Here is an 11,145-nt window from a genome sequence, read left to right as displayed (position 1 = left end):
TAGACGTCACATGAGGGGTCAAGAGACATATCAAATTACTCGTCTCATCACAACGAATACGAAAATATATAATTTATCATACATTTTGAGCTCGGTCAATGAGTTAGAGGGACACTTCCGGTTAAAGGTCAACTGAGGTAAAATTTTAAAACAACCTTCAAATTCAACAAACAAGGGGTCAAATTGCTCGTCTTTAAATTACCAATATGGTTAGATATGTCCAACATCTGAATTCAGTTTTGAGTTATAGGCTTTTGTTTCAATCCGAGCGCAAGAAGACCGTAAGTCCAAAAATGATACATCGATCAATATCGATCAATATTACAGATATTTACTTGGTTGATATACAAAATGATTCTTCTTGCCTATACCCATGTACCTGACCTAATTATGGCTTTCTTGGCTTCCAAATTATCTTATTTAAAAAAGTTTAAACGAGCATATCTCAAAAGCCAAATATGGACTTACGGTCTTCTTGCGCTCAGGTCTTCATATGTATAAGAATCAAATGGTAATAACGTACTTACTTGTGTTGTACGATAATTATTATTTATGTTGTGTCTAGCCTTGTTTCTAAAACAGGTGTTATGTCTGTTTTAAATTCTTACATGTAAGAAGGTTTTCATGTTTTTAAGTAGGTCAAAATTAGCCAAAATGGCACCTACAGTATAACCATTTGTGTACATGCTTAAATATTCAAACACGCCAAAGTCTATCTCTCACCCACAAAGGGCCGGATCTATATTTGGGAGGGGATGGTACCGGGGCAAACTAGAATTTGGAGGCCCCAAACTCACCGTAAGGAAGGCATATACATTAAAGTTGCTAAGTTTTGGTTTACAAATAGGGGGTCTATTATAAGATCGACGGTAGCGGCTGAAGCATTAAAATTTAGAGGGATACGAGCATAATTATTTTGTTCCGATTTTACTAGGAAATTTGCGCGCAAAGATCGCAAAAATGTGCAATTTTACCATTTTTGTTTAAAACAAGGCACATACACAGGGCAATTTTAGGGCCTTACATTTTGGAGGTCCTGGGGCCGGATCCCAATGGTAAATCCGGCCCTGCACCCACGCTGTGGAGCACATGCCCATTTTAAAACATTTCTTTGAGAATCTCAGCATGAATCTGGATACATTACATAATGAAGTACAAAATGTTTCTGATTATAATGGAGTTGTCTTTCTTTTTCTTGTAGCCCTTACCTTGGGTGCACCAGCAACTGCAACTGCCACTGTCGATTATGCAATAGATGGCGGAAGCACTGTACCAGTTGTCTTTGCAGATGGCGATCTAGTAAAGGAAGTGGTTATTAACCTAGAAGCAGACAGCGATATGGAAGACACAGAATATGTCACAGTTACACTGGGGGCTATAACAGTAGCTGACGCTGCCAAAACGTCTTTAGACACAGCTCGTATGACGTCCATCATATTCATACTAGATCGTTCATGTAAGTAGTATATATATTCAATAATGCAATGACCCTCTATAAATATGTTTACTCTTTTATTTGAAATAGTACATTGTTTTTGTAATTCCATCCACGGTGATAGCTAGTGCAGGTAATGCAAAAGAAGTAAGCCGACAATATTCTACATTCTACACATCAGTGTCCGGCAAAGGTTCTCCGATGTCGCAAAGTGATATCATATAGAGGTAATCAGCCACCAGTGATTTATTTCAAGACCTGTATTTGAAAGATTTAGTTCAAGAACTGCCCTTGACATATGACAATTTCTGCCTTCTTTGGACTTCTTGCGCTAACCCCCTCTTTTATATTTCTTCGGAAAATACATGTAGACACCATGGCACGGTACAAAGTGTCAGTTGATAAAGCCACAAATTGAAACAATCGTGACAATTAATCTAAATTTTCGACGAACAGGTGAATTTAGTTAATCAAATTAATGGTTTACTTTTTCTACAGTTATCTTTTGGATTGATCCCGTTTACATCGGAGAAGAATGTGATAATATGGTGGAAGTAGTAGTTCATAGAGATGGATATCTAGGAAATCCTGATGACTCCGTTTGTAAGTTCAATGTTAAACAAGTTTGTGGTCGGTCAGTTTAAATCGTGTTCATTAGGTTTTAGAAATTACAAAATATAACCATTTGTGCTGTTATTTGTGAATATATTCGGCATAAAGTAGCTGAGATAAATATTCATTTCTGACTTATATCATAAAATTGCTGCAGATATTTTTTACTGATGATTTCAGAAACATGTAAAAATAAATTTCAGATTAGTGTCATATTTATTTCGAACTGGTCAATGTTATTTTCACACAGCCATATACCTAACTGCAACCGGAACAGCTACTACTGCTGATTATACTGATATACCAATTGCAACACCTGATACGGTCACATTTGCCAAAGGTGACACTGCTGTTGCTCATCAACTTGTCCTGTTAGTTGATAACCTGGTTGAAGGAATAGAATATTTTGAAGTTGTTATTATAACAGTTGCAGGGACCAATGCGGCTAAAGGCTCAGTTCATACTGTCTTAAATACCGCTAAAATGTTCATACTGGATCTTTCAAGTAAGTGTAGGAAAGATGGTACCTCGCTAAACTTATAAAACCCTGTTTAATAGAATTGGACAACAATGTGTTTTTGTGAGACCTGAGAGCACATAAGACTTATCAAATTGTTTTCTGAATACGAGGAATGCCCTTCTGATAGCAAAATTTGAAATTTGCAATATAATACAAATTCTATAGCAAATTATTAAAACTTATTGCGTTTATATTATTAATATCTATCACAGTAAACTTCATCTTCAGTTTACTCTTGTTGTAAATCTAATGATATACACTTTAAGTGTATGTAGCTGGGAAGAAAAGCCGTACATCTTTTGACCTTTCGTATTGCAGCTATACATTTTATTCCCAAGATATACTATAGAAAAATTACTTAATTCGTGTACATCGTGGAACATACTCTTTGCTTGGCTGTGCGTAGTAAGCTGTTGTACGTAGATAACCTCGAAATATAGACGTGTAGAGTAGGCTCAGTAGCGCGCGTTTTAAGCTTGTGTATTAGCATGATTAGTCGCGGAGTAACAAGCGTAGTTGAATGTTCCACGATGTACACGAATTTAATCATTTTTCTATAGTAGATTTCTCTCAAAATGTCCAAATTTCAAGCTAGATCCTTTTACCAAATCAGGGCCGTAACCCACACCACCAATGTGTCGGCTTTATCCAGGGATGACGTTATGACTTAGTCACTTACTAATATTACGACCGCGGTGCAAGGGGACATGAGGGTATTTGTACCCCACCAATCTTGGAATCCTCCCTACACACACACCCCACACACCCCCATAACCCCCACACACCCACACCCCCACCAACCTCCAAGCTTTCAATCAAAATAAAATATCTGGAAAATAATTTTGAGGCAAGAAAAAAAACCGGCAAATTGTTAGGGCAATATTCACATTCTTGACCTCTCCCTCAAAAATATTGTCTACTCCTTGCCCCCCGGCTATTTATCTTAAATCTTGTTTTCAGTTTTACAAGGGGTATAATGGTATCAAAACATCAGAAAAAGAGTAACGGATAACAGAGAAATGTTCAAAAACCTCTTTATCATCAAATATAAGGAATCGCTATTATTTGGTTAAATTAAGTTTAAAATATGTAAGTGACGCCCTTAATTTGCACAATTATTATATACAGGTTATAGACTACAAATTCCAACAAAAAGCAGAAAAATGAAGTTGATAAAGATAGGAACATCTATGTAAAAAAAGCTTAATATATGCAAGTATGTTAGTGTGATAGCCAAATATGCGCAGTGTTATATAACATCCCACTATGCGCGAATTAATGAATATAAAGAATATAAACTATATTATTTAGTGGATAGCTGTTGGTATTCCCGGGTTGGTATTGTCCAGATCTAAAATTGAACATTATATAATGTTTTGTTAGAAAATTCAAAAATGATCACATCAAACGACCGTGTCTACACGGATAAAAATATTTGTAACATTTTTTCAGCTATCATATGGATCGATTCGACATACACTGGTGAAGAAGGCAGTATGGTTAAGCTCCAGGTCCATCGATTTGGTTACGTTGGACAAGACACATCAGTTGGTAAGCACCACATGGATTAGACTTAACTTAAAGACTCCGCCATACTTGCATGTCGCTCACGGAGGGCAAAATAGTATACAGTTTAACCAACACCTGTATTATCCGTCAATTTCTCCCAAGAGTGTTGAACAAAACTTAACAAAATTATAATAGAAATAAAACTAGTGGCAAATGGTGGTAATAGACTACAAACCTAGCTGGGCGTGTTGGTGTTGAGGGGGTATCTAACCCCTGCAAAATGTTCCAAAAATGTTCTCCTGGTCATGAGGTTTGTTGTCACCGAGTTTGAGTTCCGTACTCCTTACAGTTGTCCAGGTAATTTAATTTTAAGATTTGACCAAATATGACCTTTGACTTAACACTAGTCTACTGTAGTAGACCAGTTTAATTTATCATTCCCTAAATCTCTCTGTGGACCTGACCATGGAAAACTCATCATTCCTGTTCTGATTCAACAGCTAAGCTATCCATGAGAAAACTGTACTGCAGTAGACCAGTTTAATTTATCATTCCCTAAATCTCTCTGACCTGACCATGGAAAACTCATCATTCCTGTTCTGATTCAACAGCTTAGCTATCCATGAGAAAACTGGTCTACTGTATTTGGAATATACAATGAACTATGCACTCTATAGTGGCTACCTCATTAAAAATGCAGTCTTGGTTGTGTATGCGCAGATCCTGTGGTTTATGTATTCAGATTTCCTTTTTCAAATTAAGCGTACTGTTAGCCGTCCAGCGCGTATTATTTGTACAAGGTCCAATGTACACGCTTGACGTCGCGCACGTATACGCGATGGTTAAGCTGTCAAAGGAAATCTGATAGACTACCCACGTGGGTTGGGTTCAGTGAACACAGTGGGTTGGGCTAATGCATAAACATGTATGCTTGCCTATCTGTTATTGGTTAAGATTTACCACCCACATTGATTTTTACTTCATTAACATTCATCTCAGATTGGAGATGAAAGAGGTTGAGTCTATGTGTTAAGATATGGTGGGTCACACAGGTCATATTCAACTACAGCAGTCCCTCTTTTCTCTGGGCAGGGCAGCCACTGGAGATGTATTATGTTTTATGCATGAAGAGGTTTGAATTGTTTATCAAAAAAAGGGGGAATGCAGAGCAGTCTAACTTAACCCCTGCAAAATGTTACAAAATGTTCCCCTGGTCATCAAGTTTGTTGTCACCGAGTTTTTTCTTTTCTGTCAACAATGACATTTATGTCATTTATGACGATATCGTATTCCACGGCTGAGTAACAGTCTTTGAAATACAGAGTGGTCTCAAAGAAAATGTGCCAAACTCTGTTGTTTCTACAATATTGATCAAGTTATGCAGAACTTAAGCAGGGATGGTGAATATGCTAAGTGATGAAGCTTCCACGCCAAGCACCAGGACCATCAATCGATTCTTCCTTTATTATGTATTAAAGTAGTAAACCCAATAGATATCGATGACGTCAACGAAATTAATTATCGATTTGTTAAGTTGGTTATGGCATTTGATTCTCCTCATCAAAAGTGAGCACAATCTGCGCGTGCGTAGGTGGGATGATCTATACAATATGCTGGAAATATACGACAATGGCAAAATGTCATGTAAATTGGGGTCAAAATATTACAAAATGCTATGTAAATAGAAGTTTAATAATTTGTGTGATTTTTTATGGATGATCTCAACCTGAAATAAACCGAAAATATTGAAATATAAATTTATCATTCAAACGATGCCCCTTGAAACGTTGTACCACCACTTTTTATATAAGTGTAACAAATACTAGAAAAACAATTATATTTTAATCACGGTTTTAAATAGTTTCCTAGCGAAACTCCCATTTGGGGTTAGTCAACAAAACTGGGTAAAAAAATCCACGTTTGCTTTTGTTGGCAATATCAAAATGTTTAGAAAAATAAAAGCCTTGTTTTTGTCAAAAATAACACATCTAATGTTTACTTTAATAAGTACGCAAAGAATGACAGGAATACGGTCAGATTGATTTCCCGAAAAATTAAATCAGGCCTATTATTGTTAACATCTTGCCTTTCTTAAATTTAGCAATAACATTGACTCCGCAAACCGCTGTAATCGGCGACTATACTGACATTGGCGGGGCAACAACTATTGACTTTGTGGACGGCGAGATTGTGCAAGAATTACTCCTCGACTTAGAGACTGATGCCCTCGTGGAAGGAATTGAATACTTTCAAGCTGTACTTGGAGCCGTGACTGTCGCTAATACTGCTAAAACAACAGTGGATCCTATGTTGAACACAGCTAACATATTTATTTTAGACTTGACATGTAAGTTTCAAATTAAGAAATAAGTCAGGACGTAATTTGCAATTCTTAAAAATGTTCGATGTACTTTGTACACGGTTGTTTGATATACATACTGCCATTAAAACAGCTGGAATAGGTGAAACAAACAACAAGGAAATTTTATAAACATATTTTAGCAAACAATAAAAGCAATTATATGTATTAAAAGCTTAAAAGCGTAATTTCCATTAACTAAATAGCGCCACAAATTTTGTCATTAATAGATACATTTTATATCCGAAAAAGCTATAAAAATGCTATAAAAGTGAATAATTTTGTAAAAGAGGGGACATTTAAGTTAAGAATGACTCAAAAGCATTAGCATGATATCACATTTAGCTGTTTAAGCCTAAACCTTGGTTGTACATGATGTTTTGTTTGAAAAACTAATAAACAATCCCATCAAACAACCGTGTGTAGTTTTTATGATTGTGATTTGTTAATATGACATAGACAGCCTCATAAGTTATGATGCCGGTGGTAGAGAAAATTAATAAATGTGCATTTTTAAATTTGCGCAAAATTGAAAGTACGTTTTATAAATAAAAAATAATGGTGGATTTCAAGATTCGCACTAACAAACCTTGTTTCGTTGCTTAAATTTCACGTTCTTCTTTTTTATTTCCGTTCTAAGATATTCTTTTAAAAGACGTGTTCGATCATTCATGACCTGATGCAATTTAGCCAATTTGGACAAGCAAGCAAAACAAAATGAACATTGATTTTGTCTTTGCCTTATCGATTCCAATTATTCTTGATGCTTTGTTCTTACTTCATTGGCAGCGTTTTTCTGGATAGAAGAAAAGCAGTATATAGCATTTGAGGAAACTACGTTAGAAGTTACATTTCACAGAGGCGGTTATCTCGGCCGAACGGATGTAATAGGTGCGTTACTATATTGTTTGAGCTTTAAAACATGCCATTTGTGTAATATTGAGTTTTTTTTTATTGTTCTGTACATGACTGACTGTTTAAAACTTATTTTAGGGCCATTCGAAGGGATGTGAAAAAAAGAAAGGTAGCCCCCAACTCTGTTGTAATATGAACTGGTATATTAAAAGATGTTTTCAGGTTCGTTTGATATGATTTGATTTATCTGTGATTTGTCGATAACTATTTTAATAAACATGTTGTTTTTCATAATTAGCGTAATTTCGTGAACACCCATTTACCACTGCAGCAATACTCGGCGTTTTTTAACAAAGGTTCCAACTCGAACTCAGCGCTTAGCGCAACGCAAACGACAACTCACTTTGAATTTGCCGGGCGAAATTATCCACAGATACACTATTTGCCATCAATGAGCAAACATGCCGGAGTTTGCATCTATAAATAGGTGTTTTTTGGCAAACGTCCTAAAATTCTCAGATTAAAGGAGTCGATACAGATTGTTCACAGAACTAAGTGAATGGAGAAGCCAATAAGGTAGGACTTCAAAAACATTCATACAAACTTCAAAAACATTCGCAGGACTTACTATCAAATGAGTGACCCATATAGCAGTACAAAAAACAATGAGTCTACGGGCAATTACATAATACTAACTTCAACCTGTATAATTTCATCACTAATATTATTAGAGGTGGCATACACCGATGCAAGAGCGATCGAGACTGATCCGGACTACACCCCAGACGCAGATACCACCATCACCTTCAATGACGATGAAACTACTGCAACAAAGATGATTGTCATTCAGGCTGATAATATTTTAGAATATAACGAAATGTTCTTTTTGGAGATTGAAATACCAGCCGGCTCAACTTTGTTAGATACTGCGAGACTTGATTCCCCATCTGTGTCAGAGGTCATCATAAAAGACCGTAAGTATTGTAAAGTAACATGATAAAAGTACTGCACAATTTGACTATCGTAGTGGAAACAATTTCCCGTGATTTCGTTTTGATAGTTTAACAAACCGTTTCGTATTGCTCTTTATCTAATTCAAGAAAACTATGTTAATTTATATAAACTTACATGCATTTCCATGCAAATCCTTTCCCCGCTGTATCTTTGAATTATGGTGTCATATCAGTTCGGGGGCCCTCGTAATTCACGGACGTCTCTGATTTCAAAGACAGGTCAGTGATGTCACAAACGGGGGTCTGTGATATCACATACGCCGAGCTTTGTTGACAGCTTGGCACTCGATGCAGCACATCGGAACAATGCTGAGTGTATTAGAATAAGTTTTCCTATGTTGAGCAAATATCTACCAATGCAAAAATTATATCTATCTGTGCAAATTCTGACAAATGATCCCAGAACACACTTAGATTGCAATGGCCAAAATCAAATGTTTTGAAGTAAAAAAATTCCAAGAGTACCTGAGCCTGCTCTCTAATTCATGAATTGGATAGTAAAATTAGCAGGCACTTACCTTTGGCTAGCTACAACCCTAGTAAGGCCTTTCACAAAATTATTCCCACTGCGCTGGCACGTTCACCAAAATTACTAATATCGTTTGCGACTGGGTTTTGAAACTACGGAGTATGTGATTTATGAGATGTCTCTGATTCTGTTATGTGACATGACGCTTCAAAAGTATTTGATATCAGAGACGTCCGTGAATTATGAGTGCCCCGAACTGATATACTTGATAAGCTAAGCATCGATTATATGTGCCTTGGACTATTGACGGCAATTTATTTGACTACAATAGATTTCTCTAATCTCTATCATATCCTTTAGCCACATGGTACGTATTTGACTGTGTAGACTTCACTGTTATTGAGTCTACTGGGGAAGTTGAGATAACTATTGTCAGAAAGGGAGATCTCCGAACTGCGGGTTATGTCTGTAAGTGAAGAGCTGTGCTTCATAAGTGCCAAATTTTAACTTTTAACATCTTGAGATATAATCATTGAAAGGTTTCAAAATATTGTATCAAAAGAGTGGAGTACGGTATAAAAATTAAAAAAATGAATGGTTATTAATTATTGATTATGGACTTTGCACTTTTGCTGCTTGGATCAATGATTATACCAAATTTGACCACCCTAAAAGAGATCTGATATTATGTGACCCCTAGCATCATCTAAACTGCTCAATTCTCAATTTTAATTTCGCCAAAAAACTATGAGCCTATATTTCAAAAAACAACAAGTATACGCTGGATGAATTATGTATCAATTTTTACTTTTATTAGTATAAAATTGAAACTTTTCACGCGCTGTCAACACTCGAAGATATCCCGTTACAAATTGAGCAGAACAAATGCTCTTTGGGCAATTTTGTTTTTCGTTATCCCTCAGGTAACAAATAAAAAATCCCACCACGCCATATTCTGGGACAGTTCATTCCAGGGTCTGTGATAACAGTGATCACGACGATAATATTTTATCTATCATTATTGTAGGGATTGCAACACGTGATCGACTAACACCAGTTGAGTTAACAGCTTCATCAGCCACAGACTTCACACCTATCGATATGCAAGTCGACTTTGACCCAGGTCAGTCGGAGGAGACAGTTACCATAGACATAACTCACGATTTGTTAGACGAAAGTGATGAGCAGTTCCAGGTGTATCTTTACATGCCTGACACGGCTGAAGCACTGGGAGACTTACATAAAGCAATCGTAACGATATACGATGACGACCCACGTAAGTAAAATGGTTATCTTTTGAATTATTGTCACAACTGAAAACTAATTGATTGAGATCAACGTAAAAGCAGAACTATTTATATCATGCGACCTGAGGAGCCTTCAGGCGAAACGGGCCGTAGTGAACATGGACTAAATTTGTTTCTTTTAATGTTATATATCATGCGACATATACATTTTAATTGTATGTGTGTTTCAAAGGTCTTGAAGGGAAGCAACATATCGCATTTACACCTTTCAATATTTACTTCTTGAATTACAGCTACGTACTCGTTTAGGAGAGTTGTGTATCACGTGACTGAATCTGGTGTTTCTGTAACTATCACTATATTGCGTCACGGACCTCTTGTGACTGACACTGCGGGATCTGTTGGTAAGACAAAAACAAAGTAATAATGAAAGTAGTCTCATTTCCAGCTAATTAATTAACAAATATATCTAAAATATGACCTCAAGCTGAGTAGCATTAGTTTGTGTACCTCCTATTCAAAGACAAATTGTTATGGTCACTAAAATGACCCAGGCCAAAATCACCTGTTCCCAAACCAAACACGCAAACACACTGTTTATCACACAGAACATCGTATGGTTATTTACTAATTAGTGCAGTATGGCTATGTTTCAAATCCTTGTACAATATTACAACAATTACTTGAAGATTTCTTTATGCTATGGTTACGTAGCTAAGCCTGGAGATCTTGATTGGCTGACTTTCTGATGCGATTCCTTTGAAAATCTCAGTTCTTGATCAAATATCAGGAAATGTCCAAGATCTTGCGTACTACAGTCTCTGTCCAAGTCCTGACGACTATACTCTCACTATCCTTGCTGCTGTGCTAGCATTTTTCAAATGGCCTTCTATGTTGACCGTAAGCCCGTCTCTCGGAGATCTCTTGAGCAAGCTGTCTGTTCCACTTGACAGACAGATAGCACAACTATATTAGTCCAAAAAATGGCAGAGTTCGTTGATGGAGATACGTCAGTCTGTCGCTTCTATGAGTCGACAAAAATCGAGCACATATTGGATCTACTGCCGCCTTTTTTTTCTCAACACACGCACAAGAATCGCGACGTTTGAAGACTTCACACAATTCT

Source organism: Amphiura filiformis, chromosome 2 (assembly GCF_039555335.1).
Source record: "Amphiura filiformis chromosome 2, Afil_fr2py, whole genome shotgun sequence".
Classification (NCBI taxonomy): Eukaryota; Metazoa; Echinodermata; class Ophiuroidea; order Amphilepidida; family Amphiuridae; genus Amphiura; species Amphiura filiformis.
This window is presented reverse-complemented; position numbering follows the sequence as displayed.